The sequence below is a fragment of the Stomoxys calcitrans genome, chromosome 5 (assembly GCF_963082655.1).
Source record: "Stomoxys calcitrans chromosome 5, idStoCalc2.1, whole genome shotgun sequence".
Taxonomy (NCBI): Eukaryota; Metazoa; Arthropoda; class Insecta; order Diptera; family Muscidae; genus Stomoxys; species Stomoxys calcitrans.
The window spans coordinates 25,991,477-26,004,713 of NC_081556.1; positions in this window are offsets into that span (position 1 = coordinate 25,991,477).

Genomic DNA, 13,237 nt, shown 5'->3' on the forward strand with positions numbered 1-13,237 from the left:
GTTACAAAACGTGGTTTACCAAACCACAAAAGGATTTGCTTGCAATCGCCCATACACTCCAATGGGCCCATACCATTCACTAGTCCTCTTGCTTTTCGATGGCTTACTTGCTTTTTACGCTTATCTGAATAACAACAGCAACAAAGGGCCAACAACAACAACAACACATGAAGCTGAACTACATTAGCAGAAGTTTTACACTTTTGCAAATTCAGAAGGTCGCCCAGTCTCCGGAGACCCCCAAACGATTGCATGCGCTTTGTGGCTAAACCCCCCCCCCCCCCCCCAAAAAAAAAAAAGTATTCTCTAAAGTGATTTGTGATGTTTTGTTTGGGGAATTATGAGCCATAATGGAATGGTTGTGCGTTACGCCATTGTAATGTGTATATGTGTGTGTGTGTGAAAATGCCAAAAACTGAAACGATTAACATTTTGTTGGCTATTGGGTTTGAAATTGAATGGAGATATTTAATGCTTGCTGTATGACATATTCCAAAGGATTTAAATATTTGGGTGTCCAAATAAATGTTTAAGGGTGTCCTTAAAATTTGCGGAAGAAATGAGTAGGGAATATATTTTGATCCGACTTTTACCTGTAGATAAAGCGGCACGAAGGGTAGAATACAAAAAAGATGCTGATGCTAATGCAATGATCGGAGTTTCCAAGAGGTGCAAGTACATTAACTTCGTATTTTTCAGGATGGGAAGTTAAGAAAAGATCAAGAGTTGCCTTCGACACACGGAATATGTGTCGGATCATTCACTAGCTTGAACACCTCGGAATATTGATCTGCGACTGTGAATATTGATCTGCGACTGTTCTAGATCGTCTCGACATTCTGAGTCAATCTACTAGCCATGTCCATCCATGTCCGTCTATCGAAATTACGATAGCGATCGAACGCGTAAAGTTAGTCTCTTTAAATTTTGCACAAATTTTAGCAAATGGGCCACATCGGTTCAAATTTGAATATAGCCCCCATATAACCCGATTCTCCGATTTGACTTCTTAATCCCTTTGTAACCTAAATTTTTTATCCGATTTGGATGAAATTTGGAACAGAGACTTGTGTTATGACTTGCAACATCCGTGTCAAGTATGATCCGAATCAGTCTATAAATATATATATCCCCCATATAAACCTATCCCCGGAGTTGACTTCTAGAGCTCATAGAAGCCTCAATTTTCATATGATTTGGCTGAAATTTGGAGCAAGCACTTGAGTTATGACTTTCAAAATCCATGCTAAGCATGATCTGAATCGGTCTATAAACAGATATAGCCCCCATATAAACCGATCCGCCGGATTTGACTCTTCAGACCATAGAAACCTAAATGTTCACCTGATTTGGATGAAATTTGGTACAAAACCCTATTTTATAACATCAATGCCAAGTTTTATCCGAATCGGCCAATATGGCGATATAGGCCCTCCTAAGTACCAAAATAATGAAATTACAAATTCAATTAATAAGAGAACATTTTAAGCCAAATCCATGGTAGTTGTTACCCAAGATTCAGCCCGATCGAACTAAGCACGCTTTTACTTCCTCAATCTCTTCGCGTTTTTCTATTTATATAAAAATCTTCTTATTTTTAATTCTTACTCACGTTCCACATTTAATACAATTATTGCATAAGCTTTCTAGCAATCCTATTCGATTTATGTATACATTCACAAAATTTTAGGATTTATTAGCTTCTGTACAAATTATATGCTCAATTACAATTGCTAGTCGATTTTTATTTTTTTACTTAGACTGCAAATTCCGTATTTATCCTATTTCAATCAAAAATCAATTACCTTCCAACTTCTTACTAAGAGTAAACCACTGAATGTTGTTGTTGTTGTGGCTATTGTTCAAATAGTGGGTTTTGTTTGTTACCAGAAAATTGAAATAGGATTTCAAATGTGAAGCATGTCGACGACTAGAAATGAAATATAGGACAACAACAACATTTATGAAACCTAGGAAGAACTTTGTATCAGATTTGAAAAATAATATCTCTTCATAAAAACGGATTTGGTTTTTTTTTTGTTTTGATTAGGTTGATTTTCAAATTACAATAGAGCATTGGATGGAATAGAGTCAAGTCGACCATTTGAAGAACTACATCTATAAAACGAAATAAGTAAAAGCGTGCTAGGTTCGGCCGGGCCGAATCTTATATATCCTCCACCATGGATCGCATTTGTCGAGCCCTTGCCACGGCATCTCGTTTAAGGGAAACAAAGGAAAAAATAATATTGAATATTGAAGTCATTGGAACAATATCAACATTGGAACAATATCAAGTTATGGTTCATTTCGGACCATAATTGAATTGATACCATAGGAGAAGTCATTGTGTAAAATTTCAGCCAAATCTAGTAAGAATTGCGCACTTTAGTGGCTGAAGAAGTGAAATAGGGAGATAAGTTAATAGGGGAGCTGTATTAGGCTATAAACCGATTCATGCCATATTCGACACGTATGTTATGTTCTCATGATAGAAGCCGTTGTACAGAATTTCAGGCAAATCGGATAACAATTGCGCCCTCTAGTGGCTCAAGAAGTCAATATCACATATCGTGTTATATGGCAGCTATATCAGTTTATGGACCGATTTGAACCATTGTTAATACAGTTGTTTGAAGTCATAACAAAACACGTCATGCAATATTTCAGCCAAATCGAATAGGAATTGCTTCCTGTAGAGGCTCAAGAAGTCAAGACCCCAGATCGGTTTATATAGCGGCTATATCAGGTTATGGACCGATTTGAATTATTCTTAACATAGTTGCTGGAAGTCATAACAAAACACTTCGTACAAAATTTCAGCCAAATCGGATAGGAATTGCGCACTCTAGACGCTCAAGAAGTCAAGACCCCAGATAGGTTTATATGACAGCTATATCAGATAATGGACCCATTTCAACCATACTCAGCACAGTTGTTGGAAGTCATAATAAAACACCTCGTGCAAAATTTCAGCCAAATCGGATAAGAATTGTGCCCTCTAGGGGCTCAACAAATCAAGATCCCAGATCGGTTTATATGGCAGCTATAAAAACGTGGACCGATATAGCCCATTTCCAATCCCAACCGACCTATATTAATAAGAAGTATTTGTGCAAAATTTCAAGAGGCTAGCTTTACTCCTTCGAAAGTTAAAGTGCTTCGACAGACAGACAGACGTACATGGCTAGTTCGACTTAAAATGTCATGACGATCAAGAATATATATACTTTATGGGATCTTAGACGAATATTTCGAGTAGTTACAAACAGACCCCTATCCTATGGTAACTTTCTTTTATTTATTCAAATGTTTGCTAAGGCAATAGTTTTGGTCTGCCGAAAATGGGAGAGCGGACATGATTGTTGTTTCAGCAAACAAAGGCCTGCCGATTTCCGTCTGCTATTTTAACGAAAAAATTCAAAATTGTAAATACAAAATCTAAAATATTGAACAGGCAGCCTGCTGGTCTGAAATTGTAAACATTTTGCAATGATAGTAGAACTAATGGTATAATAGCTTAAAAATTAACTACCTAAAGTCAGCAGATAACGTCTGCTATTATCAGCAGACTTTTTTCTATGAGTGTAGAGTTTCATTGTTGTCATTTTTGAATCTTTCCTTTAGAAAAAGATTGTGCCCACAGTCTTTTTTTCCCCGCCATTTCTTTTTCCTTTGAAATGCATCAAACGAATGCCTAAAAATTAAAGGTCCTGTAGCAAAGTAGTGTTATAGGTTCATAAGCCTGCCACTCCAAAAATAGCAATTGCAGAAAAGCTATGATTTAATTATTGTTGTGCGGTAATCGATAAATACTCAAACATTTATACGGACTTAAGCTGTTTCTAGGACGTACTATTGTTCCAGTTCCCCAATGCTGCCGATCACTTGGCTTGTTGGCCAAAATTTTCTATTCTCTTAAGTATCTTAAGGTTTATTTTTTTATTCCCTTGTCGTTCGAGCAATGGGGGTATGTATGGCAGTGGGTGTATATTTAAGATACTTATTGTCAGTAGCCTACAGTTTTCAAGTTACTTTGAATGGAGGGGGGCAGACGCTTAGGCAGAGGCAAAGAGGAAAATAATGCTATTCTATGATAAAGAGCTAAACTAAGCCCAATGATGCTGATGCCGATGATGGTGACGATGATGATGATAATGCTGATGTCGAATCAACTTTTCCTGCTGTCGATTTTCAAACAATGAGGACAAGGAGAATGATTGTCAGGTCATCAGCTTTGCTGCTTGATATATTTCGGCTTCATTAAATTTTGAAGGCTGGTACAGTGGCAACCTGGGCCAATTGTTTGCAGCCAGCCACCCTCCCTCATCCAACTATCCATCATACGAAAAGTCATTCACTTGCATTGAAGTGTTCTTGGGCAGAAAGTGAAGAGATTTTGTGTTGTTAAGCACAAATCAATCGTACTTGATTGTCAGTTACCAACATACAAATCCACTTAATTGTCCAAAAGTCACAAACATCCAAGGCAACGCTAAAGGCTCTAACAGCCTAAAACTCTGCTCGCAGGCCTAGAATCATTATAACAACAATGGCAAAAATTGAAGTTTTAGTTGCCGTAACCATAATCTTTTGCTGAAACTATAAGAGTCTTAATTCGAAATTGTTAAAAGTAGGCGAAATGACTGAAGAAGTCTTGAAAAGCTCCTTGAGAGCATGTTTGTGGTGATGGCAGATTCAATAATTGGTCAAACTACGTGAGAGGCCACCAAAAGTTTGCCAAACTCATAGAGTACGAGGCTTTGAGGTAAAGAGGACTTCAAATGTCAAGCAAGAAGTAACAACACATACAAGCAAAAGCGCAAATTTATAGAAAATCATAGAATCATGATTTTTCATAGACCATTTTGATGATTCGTAAAAATTGGAAATTATTAAAAAAAAAATTAAAATTTGATTTTCGAGTCTGGTTTTGGCCAAAAATTTTGAACAATTTTATGACGATAATCGTCAGAAATTGCAAGGGGTACCTCCCTCCTATACAAAAGAAACTTGTAAGGCTTACAAAGAGAGGTGTAAGACTTTTAAAGAGAGGTGAAAGTAGGCTACGTTTTATAAAAAGGGGATTGATTACGCTCTACTCCTGTCGCAACTCCATATATAGGAGATGGAGGTTTTCGCCGTGAAAGGTAATTATTGCACAAAGTTTTGAGTCTATCGGATGAAAATTGTGCCCTCTAAAGGCGCAATGTATCTTCAAGGATACATTCATTGTCGGATCGGTTATTTTTGTTCAAATTAACTATGCCGATAGGAAAAATATCAATCGATACATAGACAAAAATTAAAATATCGATAGTGCCATCGATATTTTGCTAGCTCTATGTTAAATGCGGTTGTTTTGCCGATCTTTAATGGATGACTGTTGGAACATTGGACTGTTACCTTGCCCACCACAGGATGAACGAGAAGGTACAGGGTACTGCGGCTGTGCTGATCTCCAGAGCAAGGTGGAGTGCCTTTAGGGACCCCAAAATGCCATTCTTGATCTTTGTTATTTCCACCTGTGTGTTGGGTGTGTGGCAACAAAGATCGCTTCAAGACTGAGATATTGAGGTCAATGGCGTTCTTCTGTGCTCCTGGGAGATGGAGGTGAGTCGCGAGTCGGTTTTGACGTCTTTTTCGAGAATAGGGATTTCTGGGCTGAGTGTACACCACCATTTCTGGAACTTTCTTTATACCCCAATTGATTTAAATTCAATGGGAATCCGTGGCAGAAGCCTCTAAAGAATTCCTTGGGATCAGGGAATCATAGAGGCTCTTGGATGGGCAAAAAATGAATTTTTTCGTTAATACATGGTTTGGTCGTCTGGCCAATCAATTACAAACGGGTGTGAGTTCCTGGCAAGTCTTGTATTCCTGGTGAACATCCTAACGTCAGTGATAAGAAGGCGAATATCCCTGGAACACACGTCATGGAAATAACGATAGAGCAATACAATACTGCCCACATTCCGACGAAGTTCAAGAGAATTAATAGAGTTGGATACTCTACTGTCTCCAATTAACACCATCGCTCTCCATTGAACCCGGTGAAGTAGCTTCAAGGATGATTTTCGAGCTCCTGCCAATATATGAGAGATATATTCCATTCTCGGCCTGATGTAGGTAAGACAGATATTGAGAAGATCAATATATACCGATTTGGCGATTAAGGATCTTAAACGCATAAATACCAATACCAGATTTCGTTGAAATTTAAAACAGGAATTTTAAAAGGTTTCTCGGCATCTAAATCAAATATGGATATAACTTTGAATTTAATAATGAAGTTATAATAGAATAGCACTTCTGAATTTATCCAGGCTGGTGGGTATCTAAAGTTCAGCATGGCCAAACTGAATCCGCTTTTACTTATTCAAAATTATTATTTCACTTGTGTGTCATAATACCCGAATTCTATTTTTCCCTAATAACTTCCAAAAAATGTTTCTTGCCTTTGAAAAATTATGCCTATTTTCAAATTTCGTCACGTGCAAACTTAACAATTCATTGTGGCTCTTAATGTAAATCACTGACAAAAACAACGAATACATTGACATGACAACATCTCACTTGAATATGGGCAACAGGAACAGCAGATGACAAATCTTAAAAAATCACACCCACTCGCCTCGGGGAGGGTAATTGTAATAATCTCAACAAATAAATGTAATCATTTCATATTTAAGGCAAATCCTTGAGGTGTAACTAAAATGTGATGCCCAAACTCCCTGCACATGTTTCTGAATCAGAGTTTTTGGCAGGATGGCAGGACAACAGCACATATCCTTCTGTGAGAGTCTGTGTGCATCTCTTGGAGTATTGTCAAAGTCAAAAGTAAATGTTAAGTAATCAGAGCCTTAGCAATGTTTGCAACAACACATACATCCTGAACATACCCTTAAATTTTATTTGTGGACTCACCTCTACAAGAAGGGGGAAGTATACTTATCTCATCATTATGTTTGTCTAAATGATATGAAGTTTTCATATGGACCTATTTTTTTATAGTTTGGAATATCAATTTGGTTTTTTGTATCAATTTCCAATAACACAAAGTTCATAATCTCAATTGTCGTAAAGTTCTGTAACGAATTAAAGATGTCGTATGTCCATATGTCCGTCTGAACGTTTTAAAATTGGAATTATGACAAATCATGTAAAAATAGAGATAAAGTTAAAATCTTCCGTATCGACTCAAAAACGGCTGAACCGATTTCCTTGAAATTTTCACAGATTATGTAGGTTGGTCTGGAAGGAAACATAGGCTTTATAATTTTTTGATATCGGGAGGGGAGCGGACCCTCCCCCTTACCACCAAAGTTCAACCCAAAAGTAAAAGTTGACCGATCGGGACAATATGGGATTTAAATGAAAGGTATTCAAGAGTAGAGTACGAATTTCAGTTGGGTCCAAGTACCTGGGGGGCCGCCCCAAGCCCAAAACCCCTAAAAATAGAGTTACTTGACGATCATGACAATATGGGACTCGAATGAATGGTATTCGGGAGTAGATTACGAATATGCTCAGGAAGTGAAAAAAGACTTTATAATTTAATGATATCGGAAGGGGGCGGACCCTCCACCGTTACCCAAAAAACACCACCCAAAATCAAAAATGGACTGATAAGGACAATATGGTTATCAAATGAAAAGTATGCAGGAGTAGATAACGAACCTGACATACAAATTCATGTCGAAGTATAAGGGGTCACCACACCCCCACAAAAAACGTCCAAATGGGCACATTAGCCAATCACGGATATATGGGACTCGGTTTGTTTGTTCCGTATAGACTGAAAAACGGTCAAACCTATTTATTTCGAAATTTTTTCATATTGTGTAGGTTGGTCTGGAAAGAAACATAGGCTTTATACTTTTTCGGTATCGGAAGGGGGACGGACCCTCCCTCTCATGCCAAAAACACAACCCAAAATCAAAAGTGGACCCATCGGGACAATATAGGGGTCAAATGAAAGGTATTGGGGAGTAGAATATCAATATGTTATTAAAATTTCAGTCTTAGTACCCATCGGGCCGCCCTAACCCAAAAACTTCCCCAAACAGACATATTTGACGTTCATTTCAATATGGGGCTCAAATGAAAGGTATTCGGGAGTAGATTTCGAATCTGGCATACAAATTCAGAGCGAAGTATAGGGGGCCAGCCCTATATGATGCTTGGCTGAACCGATTTTCTTAAAATTTTCGTAGATTGTGAACGTATGTCTGGAAGGAAACATAGGCTATATAATTTTTAGATATCGGGTGGAGGCGAAAAAACCGATAAGGGGCGAATTCTCACACATCAATGAGTGTTTTCCGATTGAAGTTTAAACTCAATGATAAGGGACCTTTTTTATAGCCGAGTCCGAACGGCGTCCCGCAGTGCTACACCTCTTTGGGGAAAATGTTTTAAATGACCATGCATGGCATTCTGGCTCGCAAATGTCGCTAACATTAAGAGGGGATAAACACCGCTTTGCTCAATGTTCTCGCCAGGATTCGAACGCGTTCAGCGTCATAGGCTACAATGGCACGAATTCGATATCCGCATTTAGGGCGAAGTGTCCCCATCCTAAAAAGATATAAGAGAATTAAAGAAGGCGCAGCGGAGTGGGCTCGGTTCGGCTAGTTTAGAATAGAAATCCTTATATTTTATATTTTCAGTTTTGTTGAGGCCAAAATAATTCCTATCAGAATACAGCTGCCATATATAGCGATCTTCATATTTGAGTCTTTAACCCATTAAACGCTCACTTATTACCACTTAACCTAAACATTTCTATTCCAATACTTAGTTTGGCTATTCCAAGTGGTGTAGGGTACAAAATATTCATCTTCATCCGGCTCTTTCTCATACCTAACTTTTCTTTTTGTTTTGCGAAATCGCGAGGGTGAATTTTCTCTTGTGGGTGGGTGGATGTTAGTTTTAGTTATACTTTCAAATGTCACATGTGTATATGTGCGATTCCCCCCTCAAAGCTGCTGCCATTTGCAACGGTGTTAAGTTTGCAACGTGTCCTTCATTTATAAGGATTAGAATGGACGACAACACAACTTATAAACATACTTTTATAAGCCAAGAGGCAGACGAAGAGAAATGTCAAACAACAAATAAAAATTATTTGCACTAAATGCATTTCTAGGGCTGTGAGAATAATTGCCTGAAAAGCTTATGAGAAGTTCAAGACAGTTGGGGTGAGTTTCAGCAAAGGAAATGCACAAGGGTGGGTGCTTGGCCATGTTTTTGTTCTATTGCTTGCAGCCAACAACAAATGTAGAACATATCATAGCTCTAGCATCTGAAAGACTTAATACTTTATTTTCATTATTTTTTATGATTTTTATTACTTTGGCCTAAATGAGCAGGACACGCACACACACTCACCGACAATAAAACATAGATTTTCCATTATACCATCGTTGGTTTGTTATCAAAACATGACAAAGTAGATATTATTTATGGTAGTATGAGAAGAAAAATTAGAGCACTTTTGAAGTATACGAATAGGGTGTTTCTAAATGAAGCAAAAGTTTATGGTCGCAAGTAAACGAAACTAAGTTGACGGATTGCCCAAGTCATCAACTAATGCTTTAAGACAGATAAAGCTATGAATGCGAAATTCGAAATAAAAGAAATGTATCTAAATCCGCTTAAAACTAGACCATAAAACTATATTGATTAGCTCCCATATGAAAATAAGAAGTCCCAAATTTTGGATCTTTCGACTTTCTAATAATAATTTGATGGTATATTGGAAGCGGAGGCGATTTTTTTTTTTGAGTTTTTATATGGTAAACAAAATATTGCTACATGTGTGTTTTAGACATAAGATAGATGATGTTCCTCCTCTTCTTCCAGATTTAGAATTTAGAATAAGTTAAACAATTATTAATAAAATTTTTTCTATATTTTATACCCCTACAAAAGAACTTTTGGAAAATAATTGAGGATATAAACCGAGTATTAGATAAGAATATACATTAACCATATTAGAGTTTTAACTTAAAAAATTGGTTAAACTTAATATGAGGATGGCACGTGAGGAAGATGATGAGACATTGGAGCATTTCCTATATCATTGCCTAGCATTAGTGGCTAACAGACACCTGTACTTGGGTGGGGACACAATACCAGACATGAACAGTCTTAGGGAGTGTTATGGAAAACAATTAAGGATTTTGTAAGTAGCACGGAGTTCCTAACTTAAATTTTCTGTTTCGAGGTTAGTTTATAATATATAGAGCGCATAACAAGCCAAATACTGGCTTAGGTGTATAGCAATAGTGGCATGGGCGGATTAATACCCACACCTTCTTTTCAACCTAATCTAATGTGAGGATGACGGATTTTCTTATATTTTAAAGAAATATGCCCCGTGTTTTATAATTTTTATACCCTCCACCATAGGATGGGGGGTATAGTAATTTCGTCATTCTGTTTGTAACTACTCGAAATACTCGTCTGAGACCCCATAAAGTATATATATTCTTGATCGTCGCGACATTTTATGTCCATCTAGCCATGTCCGTCCGTCTGTCTGTCGAAAGCAAGCTAACTTCCGAAGGAGCAAAGCTAGCCGCTTGAAATTTTGCACAAATACTTCTTATTAGTGTAGGTCGTTTGGTATTGTAAATGGGCCATATCGTGTATTGTAATGGGCCATGTTTTGATATAGCTGCCATATAAACCGGTCTTGGGTCTTGACTTCTTGAGCCTCAAGAGTGCGCAATTCTTATCCGATTGGAATGAAATTTTGCACGACGTGTTTTGTTATGATATCCAACAACTGTGCCAAGTATGGTTCAAATCGGTCCATAACCTGATATAGCTGCCATATAAACCGATCTTGGGTCTTGACTTCTTGAGCCTCTAGAGTGCGAAATTCTTACCCGATTTGGCTGAAATTTAGCATGACGTATTTTATTCTTACTTTCAACAACTGTGTCAAATAAGGTTCAAATCGGTCCATAACCTGATATAGCTGCCATATTAACCGATCTGGGATCTTGACTTCTTGAGTCTCTAGAGGTCGCAATTATTATCCGATTTGCCTGAAATTTTGTACGACGGATTCTCTCATGACCATCAACATACGTGTTTATTATGGTCTGAATCGGGCTGTAGCCCGATAAAGCTCCCATATAAATCGATCTCTCTATTTTACTTCTTGAGCCCCCAAAGGGCGCAATTCTCGAATTGGTAGACATTTTACACAGGTCTCCAACATATAATTTAATTGTGGTCCAAACCGGACCATATCTTTATATCGCTCTAATAGCAGAGAAAATCTTTTCTTATATCGTTTTTTGCCTGAGAAGAAATGCCGGGAAAAGAACTCGACAAATGCGATCCATGGTGGAGGGTATATAAGATTCGGCCCGGCCGAACTTAGCACGCTTTTACTTGTTTTACTTAGGTTAGGTTACATTGAAAAGAGGGTGCAGATATTAATCTGCCCCATTTCACCATAGATTTACACTTAAGTCAGTAATCTGCTTGTTGTGCACTCTAAATACAAAAAACATAACCTCGAAAAAGAAAATTCTAAGTTAGGAACTCCGTGCTCCACTTCCCTAAATTGGTTCATGTATGGTATTGTGTCCCTACCTAAGTGCCGATGTCTGTTGGACACGAAAGCCGGGCAATGACATGTGAAATGCCCCAACGTCTCATCATCTTCCCCACAGGACCTACACATGATATCACTTGCCGCACCGATTTTGCATTTGTGAGCTCGTATCCCTATATGTCCCGTTATGACACCAAAAGCTATACTGACCTCCTTCTTACTTTCTTTCAGTAATAGCCTCGTACCCTCACGTTCAGGATCACCCCATAGGATGTTCGCCTTCTTACCAACTGTTTCGCTGTTCCACAGTTTTACATGCGCGTTCGTCTCCCACGCCCTTAACTCGGACTGCGTCGACCCGAAAGGCTTCGAGTTAACCAAGTTTATCAACAGCATTTCTCTGGCCTTCACTGTCAAATTGTCTGCCCTTTAATTCCCTCTTACTCCGTTATGGCCCGCCAGCCAAACGATGCGGATTTTGCCATCCTCAGAGAAGGCATTAATCTCCTCTTTACACTGCAAGACTGGTTGTGACCTTACCGTCCTGGTTGTTATTGCCCTTATGGTAATTTTACTGTCGATAAAGATGTTTATACTCGACGTGTTAGCACCACACCACTTCACGCATTCCGTGATCACCCGTTTCTCCGCCTGCAGGATCGTATTATGGTCAGGCAGTCTAAAACAGATCTCAGTCCTTGGGTTTTCAATGTAAACCCCCAGGCCCACTCTGTTCTATACTAGGGTTCCGTCAATCCAAGACTGTGCCGTTGGCAGCAGTGCCTCGCACTCGACTTCAAGATTAATTTCAGGCATCCGATCGGAAACTCCTCCTTTCCTTCTAGGTTTCCTAGGTTTCCTATCGTCGCCTCGATTATACCGCGATGGTGTGAGCTGCTCCCATCGTCCGATCGCCTTAAGTCTCACAGCCGCAATGGCTGCCTCCTACTTAATCTGTATCGCAATGGGTCGGATATCTAGAATAGTCTCCAGTGCTCTAGTGGGCGTGGTCTTCTTCTCAGATATTGTGGTAGTCGTCGCGGAAAGCGTTGTGCAAAATTTTGGCAAGATTGGACAATAAATGCGCTTGCAGTGGATCTAGAAGTGAGAATCGGGCAGTATGCACATATGACGGCTATATCTAAATCTAGACCGACTTCTATGAAATTCACTAGCAATATTAAGAGACATAAGGAAAATCCTTCCTGCCAAATTACGAGAGAATCGGTTAATAAATGACCAAACTCTATAGATATTTTGGTATTCTTCGAGGAAAGCGTTGTGCAAATTTTTGGAAAGATTGGTCAATTGGTCAATCATATAAACCAATTCCAGGAATAGACTTCTTGAGCCCCTACCCTCCAAACATTTGGGAGTTAATTTCTCACTCCCTCTCTGGAGTGACACTTTTTATGATTTAAAAACACAAAATACATTACCATCGGCATTCTATCATTCATGTTTCATTTTATAGTTTCATATCATCGACTGTTATTGGTGCAAATCTAAAAATAGGTTTTTTGTTGTTGCTTGTGACGTTAGCTCAAAAATCCCTACACATAAGTGAATGTATGGTTACATAGCCTTCTCTAATCAAGTAAGGCGTGTAGCACATTCGGCTATCTATCGGAAGTTGACTGTTCAAATCCCAGTCGGGAT